Here is a 16659-nt window from a genome sequence, read left to right as displayed (position 1 = left end):
ATTCAAGATCAGTTCATCAAGATTTAAGATCAAGGCCACAAGATTCAAGAACAAACTCAAAGGCCTTTGAATTCAAGTACAAGTCGAGATCAAGTTAGTTCATCAAATCCACGAACCAATTTCAATTCATTAAGATTCAAGATCAAGATCGCAAGATTCAACTCAAGCTCAAAAGCCCTTGAATTCAAGTACAAGTCAAGATCAAATCCATCAAATTCACAATGCAAGTTCAAATTCAAGATCAAGCTAGAATCCCTTGAATTTATATTTGAAAAGACGAATTAGAGGATTCATAGCATTGAGCCTTAATTGTAAAGATCGATTTAGTGAAACATCTAGCATTGAAATATGTATTCAAGGCATGAATTAGAGTCTTCACTATATCTTGCAAGGATTAAAGTCCAATATATTTGAAGAGTTGACAACTTGTGCACCTGGTATGGAATTAAGCATGGATGCAAGATGAGATCAACGGAGGGCTGTTTGTAATCCTCACAAAGTTGAAGATATAGAAGACCTTCATAGTGGAGACAAGTTTACATTTGAAGATGAATTTGAAGTGTTTATGTATGTCTCAGGGCTTCTGAACGCATGAGCTTAAACTGCAAGTTACAAAACTCCTTAATGTACGAGTCTAAACTGCAAGTTATGATGCTCCTCAAGACATGAGCTTAAACTGCAAGTTACAAAAATCCTTAACGTATGAGTCTAAACTGCAAGTTATAATGCTCCTTGATGCATGATCTTAACTTGCATATCACAGAGCTTCTCAAAATTCAATACAAATATTGAAGTCACGAGGCTCCTTATATCCAAGCTAAATCTCAAGTTAAATTGCTCCTGGACGCACGAGCTTAAAGTACATGTCACGAAGCTCTATAAATTTGAGCTAAATCTTCAAGTTGTAACACTCTTCAAGTCTAAACTAAAACTTCAAATCGCTATTCAAATTCTTAAATCTTGAAATCACAAAGCTTTTCAATTTTGAGCTATGTTTTTATGTCACAAAGCTCATCAAATTATGAGCTAAATTCTCAAATCATGAAGTTCTTTAAATTTGAGCAAAATTCTAAGTTGAAATGCTCCTCGAAATATGAGCCTAAACTATATATCACCAAGATCTTCAAATTTGAGCTAAATATTACAAAGCTCACCAAACTGCGAGCTAAATTTTTAAATCACAAAACTCTTTAAATTCGAGAAAAATCTGTAAGTTGACATGCTTCTTAAAACACGAGCCTAAACTGTATATCACCAAAGCTCTTCAAATTTGAGCTAAGTATTCAAGTTTAAATGCTCCTCCAAACACGAGCCTAAACTATATGTCACCACGATCTTTAAATTTGAGCTGAATCTTCAAGTTTAAATACTCTTTGAAGTGCGAGTCTAAACCGTATGTGACTAAGCTATTTAAATTTGAGCAAAATTTTCAAGTTGAAACGCGTCTTAAGGCACGAGCATAAATTGTATGTCTGCTCTTAGCCTACAAGAGTATAAATTGTGTATGACTCAAAAAGAAAAAAAAAACTCTAGGTTGAAAATCTCAAAAGAGGTGGCCTAGGCAAAGTTTAGGACGCAAAATAAAAGTAAAAAAAATACTCACCCAGAACTACGTTGTAAATCTTCTTCACTAAGGTACCTAGGCACTTGAAAATTAATTCTAAATTCAGTTGCATAAGTGTCAAAAATATGTCTCCGCTCACACAAAAAGCCAGTCTTCAAGAGATATTTTTTGTTTCATCAATCTTCAGACATGCACCAAGTATAGGTGGCTCGATGGGGGCCAATCCCTATGAAATATGAGTTTTTTTAATATAAGTTGAAGTCTTCAAATTCACTAAAACTTCAAGTTGGAGTCTTCAAATCTACCACATTAAAACCTTTAAAGTCTGATAGCTGAAGTCTTCAAATGATCTATATCTATAAGTCGGAGTCTTCAAATTCACTAATTCTTTAAGTTGGAGTCTTTAAATCTTCCTAAGAAATGGACCATCCTTTGAACTCTACTTGCAAAAGGAAAAGACAATATAAAGAAAACAGAAAAAGAAGAGATGTTGTTACCTGTTAGGACGTTTCAAACTTGAAACCCATATGTCACCAACTTGAATGAGCTTATTACAAGATGTTTTAGTGAGGAAGATACCCTTAAGGTATGGCTAGAAATCTAGAATTATTTGATGAGGCGACGCAAATCTAAAATTCTCTGCCGGATAGAATGTAGGATCAACTTCAAAAAAACCATCTAGAATGATTTCGAAGGCTGTAAATTCTAAATCACGTATATGTTATATATGCATGTATATGGTATCTATAAAATCAAGCAGATCATGATTCTGATACTCTCACATTGAGATATTATTTTTTTGGTGTCATCACGCAAATCTAAAATTGCTGGTGCATCAAAACCCAATTTTAATTTTGGAATAACATCTGAAAAGATCTCAAAAGTATTAAATTATGAATTTTAAATATGTTATAGATCTTTGTGTCTAATTTTACAAGAATCAAGTGGCTCACAATTTTATTAATTCTGTTTCAAGATATGAAAGTTTTAGTAAAAACGTGCAGCTCTGAAATTTTCAGCGTGATAAAATTCAAGACTAACTTCACAAAAAGTTTCTAGAATTATATTGAAGAATTTTAATTCCGAATTTTGAATTTGTTGTAGATCTCAAAGTCTAATTTTTGGAATATCAAATCATTCATAATTTTGACATTCCTATAATTTGATATGAATTTTCTACCACTAACATGTTGCACTGAAAAAAAGTGACAAAAATAAAAGGAGAAGAAAATAGTTACCTAGCATTATCTTCCTTGACGTGGATCGCGATGCTCTAATTGATTGAAAAATAACTGAAAGTATGTCCCTATCTATAGAGAGGTAATAAGGGTGGCACAAACCTAAATTGAGGTTACTTTGGTGTTACAATTCTCGAAGTAAAAGGTGATTGACCCCTAGTTCTATTAGAAGAAGTCCAAAGGAGGTAATTATTTCAAAGTTCTAAGCGACGTGGGATTGCAATAATTGAACTCCTAAAAGGAGTGGGTTTGCTAAGTCCATGAAGGTTGCTGCCAAGTCCATATTGAAGCAGGATTCGCTTGGACGCACAAATTTCCTCCAATCAAATGGATACAATCTTTAAGAATTCATGTAATAATTTTAATGATAATTATTATAATTATTATTATCATTATTAATATGGCACTAAATATTAATAACATTGGGTAATATTCCTAATTTTTGGGCCATTCGTTTACAACATATGAATTATTGTTGAGCTCAATTAAATCATCAAGTATATACTTCAAGTTTAGTCTACGAAGATCTAAATACTTTGACAATTCTTGAAGTAGGGGGCATTTGTGAGCAATGAAATTTTATTAAATTTAAATTAATATAATATTTAAATTATTTTAAAATTTGAAATATATTAATCTAAATAATTGTGATGGATTAATATGATTGAATTAATTATTGCTAAAATAAATATGGATTTAATTAAAGTACAATTTCTATTGGGATAGTCCATTACTTTGGGCTACAAATGATGAGCCCAATTTGCTATGCCCAAGATGTTATCTTATTCTAGAGGCCCAATTGAGCGCCGCATGTCAAATGACGTGGCATTACAAGTCAAGTGAAGGAGCCAATAGGATCATGCCACATATCAAAATGCTGCAACTGGCCTAGTGAAATCAAAAGCCCATTAAAATGCGTCATGCCACTTAAATATGATTGAGCAAACGAAGTTCACCTTCACATTGAATCTTTCCTTCTTACAACTATAAATAGGGGTATCATAATTTTTAAAAGTACGGACAACTCTAATAAGAAGCAAGAAAGAGCTCGTTGATCAAATAGACCCAATTTCTCTACAAACTACAAATCAAGTGTACAAGTTCATCAAGATTCAAGATCAAGACCACAAGATTCAAGGACAAGCCCAAAAACCTTTGAATTCAAGTACAAGTCAAGATTAAATCCATCACATCTACAAATCAAGTTCAAATACAAGATCAAGCTCGAAGTTTTTAAATTTTTATTTGAAAAGGTGAATCAAGGAATTTCTATAGATTGTAATACTTGCGTATTGAAATCAATAAAATGATTGTTGCGATATTTTTCTTATCTCAATTATTATTTTGTTGACTCAAAATTTTACTATCCAATAAATTCTGATATGGGACAACTTTAAATTTTGCTCAAAAATTTAAAGAACTGGGTGGCATACAATTTATCTTCAAGAGGATTCATTAAAGCACCTCTTGATGGTGAGGTTCCCACACCTAGATATGATTTATCTTGTGAAGTCACACAAACCTAAAATTGTATTAAACGTATCAGCATGCAGGGGCAACTTTAAAAAAATATCTAGAACAATTCTAAAGGTGTTAAATTTTGAATTTCAGATAATTTGGATGCATATGTTTGGTTGCTACAGAATCAAACAGATCATGATTTCAGTACTCCTACAATGAAATATTAATTTGAGATATTAATTTTTCGGTATCGCAGCGCAAATTTGAAGCTACTGATGTGCCAAAATTTTAAGCTAAATTTATAATAACATCTGAAGAGATTTCGAAAGTATTAAATGATGAATTTCAGATATGTTATAGATTTTTGTGTCTAGTTTCAAAAAAGTCAAGCGACTTGAGATTTTGTCAAGATATGAAAATTTTAGTAAAAACACACAGGTCTGAAAATTTCAGCATGATAAAATTCAAAGCGAACTTCAAAAACGCTTATAGAATTATATTAAAGGATTTTAAGTCCAAATTTTGAATATGTTATAGATCTAGAAGCCTAGTTTCTGGAACATCAAACCATTTATGATTTCGACATTCCTACAATTCGGTATGAATTTTTTACCATTAATATGCCGGGCTGAAAAAAGTGACGAAAATTAAAAGGAAAGAAAAAAGGTGAAGAAAATTACCTCGCCACTATTGCTAGTCAATTGTGGAGCTGCTGTCGATATTCCCACAATTATATACTAAAAAAAAATATGAAATGCGTGTTTATTTATAGGCAACATCAAGGAGGCCTTTTCCTAATCATCGATAAATTCGAAGAGGAGTTATGGTAATTTTGATGAAATATGAAATAGGATGACTAAAGGCGGTGGTATCATTTGTTACCAACTAAATTACTTCTTCTAATTGATTTCAGATTGGCCAGAGGTGATTTCTATACCAAAAAATAAGCTAATGAACAAGTTTCTCAATTCATTTGTTCCCAACTAGTGACACGTGAAAATCAAGCCAAATCCAATTTTTCAAACGAAAACTTGCTAAACCAAACTTGCTATCTATTAGTACGTGCCACGTGACACTTGACTTCAACCAATTCTCCCCTAAGGATATGATTACCAAAATTCTTCCACAAATTAGAGGATACTATTTCAAGTCTAGTCTTAGAAAAATTAAATACTCGACAAGTCTTGAAGTAGGGGTAATTTGTAAGTAATGAAATTTTAGTAAATTTAGATCCATACAAAATTGAATTATATTAAAATTCAAAACATATTTGTCCAAATAAATGTGATGGATTAATTATTTAAATTCAAAAAAATATGAATTTGATTAAAGCCCAATTTTTGTTGGGCTAGTCCATTAATTTAGGCTACAAATGATGAGTCCATTTTACTAAGCCCAAAATGACATTTCATTCTAGAGGTCCAATTTGGTGTCACGTGGCAAATAACGTGGTGTATCAAGTCAAGTGAAGGAGCCAATAGGATCGTGCCATATCGTGCCACATATCAAAATGATTCAGCAGTCTTAGTGAATCAAAAGCCCATAAAAAGGCATCATGTCACCTAAATTTGATTGGTCAAAAGAAATTCACCTTCACTATGACTGTTTCCTTGCTACAACTATAAATAGAGGCCCATAATTCAGAAAAGTCACCAACAATTCTAAGAAGAAGCAAGAGAGAGCTCGTTGATCAAACGCCACCGATTTCTCTATAAATTCGAGCATTCAAGATCAGTTCATCAAGATTTAAGATCAAGTCCACAAGATTCAAGAACAAGCTCAAAGGCCTTTGAATTCAAGTATAAGTCAAAATCAAGTTCGTTCATCAAATCCACGAACCAACATCTAGTTCATTAAGATTCAAAATCAAGACTACAAGATTCAAGATCAAGCTCAAAAACCCTTGAATTCAAGTATAAGTCAAGATCAAATCCATCAAATTCACAAAATAAGTTCAAATTCAAGATCAAACACTAAGCCCTTGAATTTATATTTGAAAAGGTAAATTAGAGGATTCATAGAAATTGTAACACTCACATATTAAAATCAATATAACCATTGTCGCATTACTTTTCTTGTCCCGATTATTATTTTCTCGATCTCAAACTTTATTGTCAATAGTAAGTTAGTCATTCTATCCCATTTTTATGTTCCTATTGAAGGTTTCCTACCATGAGTAAATCTGAATAATGGATATATTAATGAGCTCATAAGATCCCCATATCGAGAAGCTAAAATAGTTCCTTTAAATCATTACAAAGTTTAAGATGTTAATTTTAATTCGTGTAATCTATTAGTGAAAGCGAGAAATTATTAAAGTAATAATTGAGAATTTAATTTGATATAAAAGAAACATCAATACGCGTGTTGTTTATTTTTGGAAACGTTCTAAGGAGTGATATAAATCAATATGGATGGAGAATTTAAATTTATAATTAACTTGGAACAAGACAAACCTTTAAATTTAAATCACACTCAGGTCACTGGTAAAGAGGTCTCGGTGTCTAGTGAGACTGATGATGAATCTTAGTGGAAAGTGGTAGCAACTTAGAAATATTGTAGCAACAAGACCTCAAAATATAACAAGACAAACAGATTCTCTTACAAATCATCTCTTACAAGCCCCATATTTCATGTAACAAAATTCTTGGTCAAGAATTACTACATGCAGTTGTCAAATTTTGGCAGTAGCAAATTGGCAAATTGGCCTGGCAATGTTTGACATTGTAGTTTAAAGATGTCACAATGACATCATATCACAAAAATTTTTGCCTATAAAAGGAGCCCCTCAGTCCCTTTGTTCTACACACCAAAATAAAGAGGAAACATATATAGAGAGCAGTGAGGTATTCCACAGACTGTGATAAAAAATAATCTGTGAAGAAAAAAAATTAGAGTGAACGTTATTTTATAAGATGAAAGTCAAAAGAGGGTTATTTCTTTTGAGTGTGTGGTAGTCACTTTGAGCATTGTATTTGTGACTGCGGTGTAAAAATTACTTACTATAGTAATATCAGTTGCTCCTCTTGGTCCTTGGTTTTTCCCTTATTTAGAAGGGTTTCCACGTAAAAATCTTGATGTCATTATTTTCATTTATTTTTCCTATAATTTTATCACAAATATTTTTATTGTTATTCCGCGTTTACCCAACAAACTGGTATCAGAGATCACGGTTTGCAATATCTATATTATTTGATAAAAACTAGAAGCCAACACAAGTAGAATGATTACTTTAAATGAAATAAGGGAAAAATGAAAGATCTGCTCTATGTCAAGAATTTTTATCAGCCGATCTTTAACACTGTAAAATCTGAAAATAAAATCGATGAAGAGTGGAATCTGATGCACAGATAGGTTTGCAATTTTATTAGACAGTGGGTTAACGATAATGTGTTGAATCATATTTTTAGGGAGACACATGCTCGATCCTTATGGGAGTATCTTGAAAGTTTATATGCTCGAAAGACTAGAAATAATAAGATACCATGATAGTACTCCAATGACAGATTACCTGAATAAATTTCAGGGGATTATGAATCAGTTATTTGCTATGGGCATTAAGTTTGATGAAAAAATTCAAGGCTTGCTTCTACTTGGTTCCCTACTAGACTCGTGGGAAACATTTAGAACTTCTTTATCAAATTCTTCTCCTAATGGCGTAATCTCTATGGATTTTGTCAAGAGCAGTGTTTTTAATAAAGAGATGAGACGAAAGTCTCAAGGTTCCTTTTCGTCTGATGTCCTAGTGACTAGCACTAGAGGGAGAAGAGAGAATCGTGGTGCTCAAAATAATGAACACCGTAGAAGTAAATCCAAAGGCAAATTTAAAGATATTGAGTGCTATCATTGTGGGTTAAAAGGGCACACAAAGAAATTTTGCCGAAAGTTGAAGAAGGAGAAAAGAGACAAGAAGAAAAAAAAAAGACTACAATAGAAATTGCCTAGCCACCGTCACCACCAAAGATCTTGTTACTGTCCTTGATGCAAGTCTAATAAATGTTACTTGTGATTATTCAAGCTGGGTTATGGATTCAAGATGGGTTGTGGATTCTGGTGCCACATCTCATGTGACATCAAGAAAGGATTTTATCTCATCTTATACTCCAAGTGATTTTGGAACCTTGAGTATGGACAATGAGACTATTTCTAAGGTGGTTGGTATTGGTATAATTTTTTTGGAAACTAGTACTGGATCTAAACTAGTTTTAAACAATGTAACTAAAACATGCACCCGATGTTCGCTTACACTTGATTTCTGCTGGCGTGCTGGATAATGAGGGATATGTTAGTACTAATGGTGGTGGAAAATGGAAATTCATTAAGGGTTCTTTGGTTGTGGCTCATGGAGAAAAACGCCGTTGTCTATACTGGACTACAGCTTCTACTTGTGCTAACATGGTGAATGTAGTTGAAAGCTCTAGCTCTTCAATATTATGGCATAAGAGGCTTAGCCATATTAGTGAGAAAGAGCTTAATGTTCTGGACAAGAAAAAATTATTGTCAGATTAAATTAGAAAAATATGAGAACTGCTTGGCCGGAAAACATATTAGAGTTTTTTTTAAGTCTCATACTCCTTCAAGAAAGAAAGAGCTGCTTGAGCTGGTGCATTTAGATTTATGTGGTCCAATGAAGACAAGGACTTTGGGTGGTGCACTTTACTTTATAACTTTTATTGTCGATAGATCAATAAAACTTTGGGTCTATGTCTTGAAGACGAAAGACCAAGTGTTGGGTGTCTTTAAGTAGTTTCAAGATTCCATTGAAAGAGAAACAAGGAAGAAGCTAAAGTGTATTTGTACTGATAACAGTGATGAATATTGTGGACTGTTTGATGAATACTGCAAGAAACAAGGTATCAGACACTAGAAGACTCTTTATAAGACGTCTCAACTTAATGGTTTGGCGGAAAGAATGAGCAGGACCTTAATGGAAAGAGTCAGATATTTGCTTTTTGAAGCAAAGTTGCTGAACTCCTTTTGGGGTGAGGCTTTATTGACTGCTGCATATGTTTTTAACCTATCTTCTGCTGTTTCTTTGCAAAGTAAGGTGCCAAATAAATTTTGGTATGATAAGGATGTTTCCTATGACCATTTGAGAGTATTTGGTTGCAAAACTTTTGTACATGTGCCCAAAGATGAGAGGTCAAAGTTAGATGCCAAGACAAGGAAGTGCATCTTCATTGGTTATGGCCTTGATGAGTTTTTTTACAGGATGTATGATCCGGATGATAAAAATCTTCATTGGTTATGGCCTTGATGAGTTTTTTTACAGGATGTATGATCCGGTTGATAAAAATCTTCTAAGAAGTTGTGATGTTGTATTCATGGAGAATAAAATCATTAAATATATTGATAAATCAGAGAAGCTAGAATCTTCAAGTTCTGATGGTGTGGTTATTCTTGATCAATTTCCTCATACAAGTATGCATGATATTGGTGAGCTAGATAATCATGGTGGTACCCAGAATCAGGTTCAAAATCAATAAGTTGATGATGATAATGATGCTCCAGTTCAAGAAGCTGTGGATGAGCCAAATGCTCCACTAAGAAGGTCTACGAGATAGTGTATTCCTTCTTCTCATTATTTTCCTAGTGAGTATGTGTTACTCACTGACGGGGGAGAACCTGAATATTATGAGAAGGCCATAGAAGATAAACATAAGGATCAATGGATTGAAGCTATACGAGATGAGATAAAATCTCTGCATGTGAACTACACTTATGAGTTGGTGAAATTTCCTAAGTGCATGAGAGGTTTGAAGAATAAATGGGTGTTCAAATTAAAATTTGAAGAACACAACTTGGATCCCAGATACAAAGCCAGATTGGTTGTAAAGGATTTGGTCAAAGTAAGGGTATTGAATTTGATGAAATATTTTCTCCTGTTGTCAAAATGACCTTTCTTCGTACAATTCTTAGTTTGGCTGCTAGTCTTGATTTAGTGATTGAGCAGATGGATGTGAAGACAACTTTTATTCACAATAATCTCAAAGAGGAGGTTTGTATGGAACAGCCCGAGGGCTTCAAGGGAAAAGGGAAAGAAAACTATGTGTGCAAACTTAAGAAGAGTCTTTATAGCTTGAAACAAGCTCCTAGACAGTAGTATAATAAGTTTGAATCTGTCATGGGGGAGCAAGGCTACAAGAAGACTTCTTCATATCATTGTGTATTTGTACAAAGTTTTTCTGAAGATGATTTTATAATCTTCTTGCTATTAATGGATGATATGTTGATTGTGGGAAAAAATGCTTCCAGGATTGACGAGTTGAAGAAACCATTATGGAAGTGTTTTACTATGAAAGACTTAGGTCATGCTAAGTAGATTTTTGGCATGAGGATTACTCTCTTCAGAGATGAAATGAAGCTTTACTTATCACAGGAGAAGTACTTTGAACGTGTACTATAGCGCTTCAACATGAAAAATGCTAAGGCTATTAACACACCCCTTGCTGGTCATATGAAATTGAGCAGAAAATGTGTCCTACAACAAAGGAGGAAAAAGAGAGCATCACTAAATTTCCATATTCCTCCATTGTCGAAAGTTTAATGTATGCAATAGTGTGTACTAGACCCGATATTGCTCACGCAGTTGGTGTTGTCAGTAGGTTTCTTGAAAATCCAGGAAAGGAGCATTAGGAAGTAGTTAAATGGATACTGAGGTACCTAAGAGGAACCTCAGTTGATTATTTATGTTTTGGAGGAACTGATTCAATCTTGAAGGGCTATACAGACGTTGATATGGCGGGTGACCTTGATAACAGAAAATCTACTACTAAATTTTTATTTACATTTTCAGGGGGAGCTATACAATAGCAGTCGAAGTTGCAGAAGTGCGTTGTGCTATCTATAACTGAGGCTGAGTATATTACGGCTACTAAAGCTGGCAAGAAAATGATATGGCTTAAGCAATTTCTTCAAGAACTTGGATTACAGCAAATGGAGTATGTTGTCTATTGTGACAGTCAAAGTACTATAGACGTGAGCAACAACTCCATGTACCACGCAAGAAAAAAACACATTGATGTGAGGTACTATTACATTCGTGAACAAGTGGAGAACGAATCATTTTATATTAAGATGATTCACACGAGTGAAAATCCAGCGGATATGCTGACAAAGGTGGTATCAAAAGACAAGTTCGAATTGTGCAAAGAACTTGTCGGGATGAGCTCTCTCTGAGAAGAACGAGGATACCTCCTTCAGATGCAAGGAACTGGAGGGAGAGATTTGTGGGGTCTAGCCTCATCTTTCATGTAGAAAAATTCTTGGTCAAGAGTTACTGCATGCAATTGTCAAGTTTTGGCAGCAGCAAATTGACCTGGCAATGTTTGACATTGAAGTTTAAAGATGTCACCAATGACATCATATCACAAAAATTTCTGCCTATAAAAGGAGCCCCTCAGCTCCTTTGTTCTACACACCAAAACAGAGAGGAAAAATATATAGAGAGCAGTAAAGTATTCCACAGATTGTGATAAAAAATAGTCTGTGAAGAAAAAAAATTAGTGTGAGCATTATTTTAGTAAGGTGAGAGTCAAAAGAGGGTTATTTCTTTTGAGTGTGTGGTAGTCACTTTGAGCATTGTATTTGTGACTGCGGTGTAAAAATTCCTTACTATAGTAATATCAGTTGCTCCTCTTGGTTCGTGGTTTTTCCCTTATATAGAAGGGTTTCCACGTAAAAATCTTGGTGTCATTATTTTCATTTATTTTCCCTATTATTTTACCACAAATACTTTTATTGTTATTCCGCGTTTACCCAACAATAGTAGGCAAAAGTTGATTACTAATCCTAGGTATTTTCCTGCCATTTGTTACTAATATAAGACAACTTTGTAGTTACAATACATGATATGAAGGAGCAGTTTGATTGGATGTATTATTTTGATAATCAATAGATTAAAGTGTGATATTATATAATACATTATTTGGTAGTAAATTTGGAGCAATATATAATCAATACATGAATTAGTTATACACCCTTCATGGTATTATAAAGTGTATAACTAATACACCCAATTTGGTGCTATTAGTAATCCATGGATTACAAATTCATGGATAAATATGAGTAAAGACAAAAATGCCCTCAAATTTCTTTAATTTTCTTTCTAAATCTTTTTCAATTTATTCAATACTAATTATTTCTTTTCAATTTATCAAGATAATAATATCCCTCTAAATAATTTTAGTCATTAAAAAAACTATTCCATTAACTTAAAAAATACTTATTGGTCAAAATCCGAAAACAAATTGCATGATAGCATACAAGGTTTAATTTTGTAAATACGATATTCACAAATAAATATAATTTTTCTACTTAGCTTTAACACTCTATGGAACATAATTTTATGTTAATAATGATTCAATTGTCTCATTCAAAAGTTACACGTACCTTCGGCTAACTTAAGAACACCACAAAGTGGGAACAACAAACAAATGATGAATAAAGAAAGAAAAGATTAAAAAAATTCTTGCAAGTGAGTGATTAAATATTAAAATTTCAAATTAGTTATATTGTTGATTTAAGAACACCACAAAGTGGGAACATTACATATTGTTTTTTCAAACGAAACATTGCATAAAAAATAATCCCAGCATTAATAATACACCCTATTCAGTACTATCGTATACGCTCTACCAAACGACTCCTAAGAGTGGTATTCCTCTATTTTTAATACTTTTCAGTCTTTCAGAAGCTAAAAAAAACTTGGGGCTTTGGGCCACAGGTGACAAAAGAGTTTTAAAATGAGGTGTAGGTGACACAAGTCTTAATTATTAGGTGGAGGTGACAATTACTTTATTATGGATTAACAAAGTTGGAGAAGTTTGAAAATAACCCACAAGTTTTTAAATTTAGACTTTGATCCAAATTTTAGCCTATATAATGAAAAATGGAGGGAAAAAAAGGTGCCTTTCTGTCTCGTCTCACCCATTGTTGTTTTCTCTCTCTTAGCGATTTTTGTTATTCATTGTTGCTGCTGCTTCATTCATCATCTTCTGCTTCATTATCATCATCTTCTACTTCATTATCATCTTCATCTTGTTCTTGTTGACCATTCATTATTGTTGTTGTTACCGCTACTGTTTCTATTTGACCAATTTCTTAGGTCGAATTTTGTTTTGAACATCACTTTCCACTTTGGCATTACTTCATAGGAGACGTTGGTAAGTCAAATCATGATTTTTAGTTGAATTTATCATCTGGGTAACTGCTATTATGTTGTTGTTTTCCAATAATGGATAGAACCCAATCATGAATCCAACATAAGATCTATCTGTTTAAACAGATAAATCATCTGTTGCGACAGATAAGACATCTGTTTTAATGGAAGACTAATATGTTCGATTCATGTTTAAACAGATAGGTCATCTATTGCAATATTTGACACATCTATTGCAATAAATTAGTTACCTATTGCAACAGAACCTGAACATGATTCTAACATCTGTTACAACAGATTACTAACCAGTTGCAACAGGTAAGTCATCTATCGCAACAGGTTAATTATCTATTGCAACCATCACTCATATATTGAAATCAACTTCAAAAGTGATTTAGTACTGTAACATCAATCCCAACATGCGCTTTATCTGTTGCAATAGATATTCAGGAGCGTAACATGAATCCCAACAGGTAAGAATCTGTTGTGACTGATCATTTACCTATTGCAATAGATAACATATCTTTTGGGATTCATTCACAGAACTATGAAATCACTATCAACATTTTTTAACAAATGACTTTATTTAGGTACCACTAATGGAGGGATCAATAACAATAGGGGTGGATTTTTATGGTCAATGGGTCGAGAAGAGCAATCGATATTTATGGCATTGGAAAGCAGGTGAAATGCTAGAGATGATTGCTATGATAGTCCAAAGTAATGTTTTGTACGATGATTTTGTGAATTTAATCATCATCTTTTGCGGATTGAATTTTGAACCGAAAGAATTCACCATCAGCTACATGCACAACTCTTTTGAAAATTAGAGGGTACTGCCTTTTAAGATAACCAATTAGGTTCGATTACGTGCTTGTCTAAGTGATTTAACCAGGCCGGTGTTAAGGGTTTACATGGTTGAAAAATGAGAGGGAATGAGAACCAGAACATAGAAGAAGAAGAAGAAGAAGAAGAAGAAAAAGAAGACTTCTTTGATGATAGGTTGGATAATCTAGACATGAATATTCCAGATGATGATTAAACACCTACGCCCGTTGATGTGACCAATACAATGTCCAGTTCTTCTCAATCAACACAGTCTAGAAATCTTTAAGACGACGAGACCGACTTTTTCACTGGAATGTCATTCTAGGACAAGAATGAACTCTCTAACACTTTGTTTATTTCTTTTTTGAAAAAAGATTTCAGAATAATGAAGGTGATTAATTCGAGTAGTATTTTTTTGCTTCAAATGTGCTAATTTGAACTGCAAGTGGTGGTTGAGAGCGGTGAAATACACAAGTTCTGACAGATTCATCATTCCTAAACATAAAAAGCATCACACATCTGGTTCGAAGCACATCTTGGGCCAAAATCCTCACGCCACGGCAAAGGTCCTCGGTGAATATTTTAGGAGTAGTTTCTCCGATGGCAAAGGCCCTTCAACAAGGCTTATGGCCAATAAACTCCTTACGAATTTGGGTGTCCTGGTGAGTTATTAGAAGTTATATACGACCATGGGAATTGCCAAGGACCTGGTTAGAGGGATACTCAAGAATGGGTATGAAGTCTTGGATGCTTACCATTACATAATTGAGTCTACAAATACCAGAAGTAAGACGACATTGCATCTACATGAAAATGAAAGGTTCAAGTACTATTTTATATCCATGGTGCTTGGATTCAAGGTTTTCAACATTTGAGAAAAGGCATAGCCATCGGCGGTACCTTCTTGAGGAGCAGGTATAATGGAGTTCTACTAGTGGCGGTGGTGCAGGATGCGGAGAATCACATCTTTTATGTCATTTTTGTGTAGCGGATAAGGAATGTGATGCCTCTTATGGATTTTTTTGAACAACTGCAACGCTGTGTCGAAGATACCAATATCAGATAGGCATCCAAGTATTCCAAAGATGGGTTCACTTTTCTTCACTTCAGCTTACTTTGGTTGTTGCATCAGACATCTTGGAGAGAATATTCGAAACAACTATCACAACGAAAGGGTCGTCACCTTTTTTATAGAGCAGCTAAAGCATATACTAGAGAGGAGTTTTTAGACCATTTCAATCAAATAGCGGATGTGAATCCTAAGGTAGCAGAATTTATCGCATGTATCGGTTTCGAGAGATGGAGCCGGGCATTCTGTCTAGCAAATAGGTACATTCTTATGAATTTAATGTCTTGTTTGATTTACAAGTTTAGTATTATGTCGTACTAAGTGATTCTTTTCTATAGGTACAATATTATGACATCAAACATAGCTGAATTGGTGAATTCATTATTTGGCGATGAAAGAGAATTTCCCATCAAGGCTATGTTTGAAAAAATAAGCGAGAAGTATAACGATTTTTTAACAAAAGGCGTGTGCAGTTCAAGTTCCCAAAAAAAGAACCCTATTTATTCTCGAAATCAAAATGAAAATATCAATGAACATCAGTTTGGGGAATAATTTATTCTCTCATAAAATAGCAGATTACAAATTTCATATCATCGGTCATGGTGATGCTGCCACGGTCGATCTTCAAACAAGATCTTGTACATATAGAGTTTTTGACTTGGAAAAAATACCTTGTCCACATGCTATGGCAGCGCTTTGAGCTCAATACGGTCATAAATATGGACTTAAAGTTTACGAGCACTCCTCTCAATATTATTCGGTGGAAAAATATGAAATATGCATATAGTGGGGCATATTACTCCGGTGCCTCTCGAAGAATCTTGGGTTGTTCAAGTAGAGCTTATGGGGAGATTAATACCTCCTCTATATATTGAACTAAGAACTATCAAATCGGGAAGAAAGCCATATAAGAGGAGGCATGGAGTTAGAGAATCATTTTCATCAAAAAGAAACAAGTGCTTTATATGTAAGTGCGCTGGCCACAAAAGAACTACATGCCCTAATCATAATCCACCATGATCGTTGAAATTGTAGAAAATTGTGTTGTTTGTTTGTTTGTTGTGGACTTTTATGTATTTAACTCATTGTTGTGAACCTAATATTATCATTTATTATATATAAAATATCTTTTTTTAAATAACTTGTGCATCAACAAAAAGAGACAAAACATGAACTAAATAATACAATAGATCACAATTATTCTTAACAGTTGTACAAACAACTGGAATATTTTCCTCTAACAGATGATAAATCTATCAAAACAGATGAATAATCTGTTGATAGAAACCCAACGGATGACCAATCAGTTCCAACACATGGTCCATCTATTGAAAGGACT

Source organism: Capsicum annuum, chromosome 1 (genome assembly GCF_002878395.1).
Source record: "Capsicum annuum cultivar UCD-10X-F1 chromosome 1, UCD10Xv1.1, whole genome shotgun sequence".
NCBI classification, from domain to species: Eukaryota; Viridiplantae; Streptophyta; class Magnoliopsida; order Solanales; family Solanaceae; genus Capsicum; species Capsicum annuum.
This window is presented reverse-complemented; position numbering follows the sequence as displayed.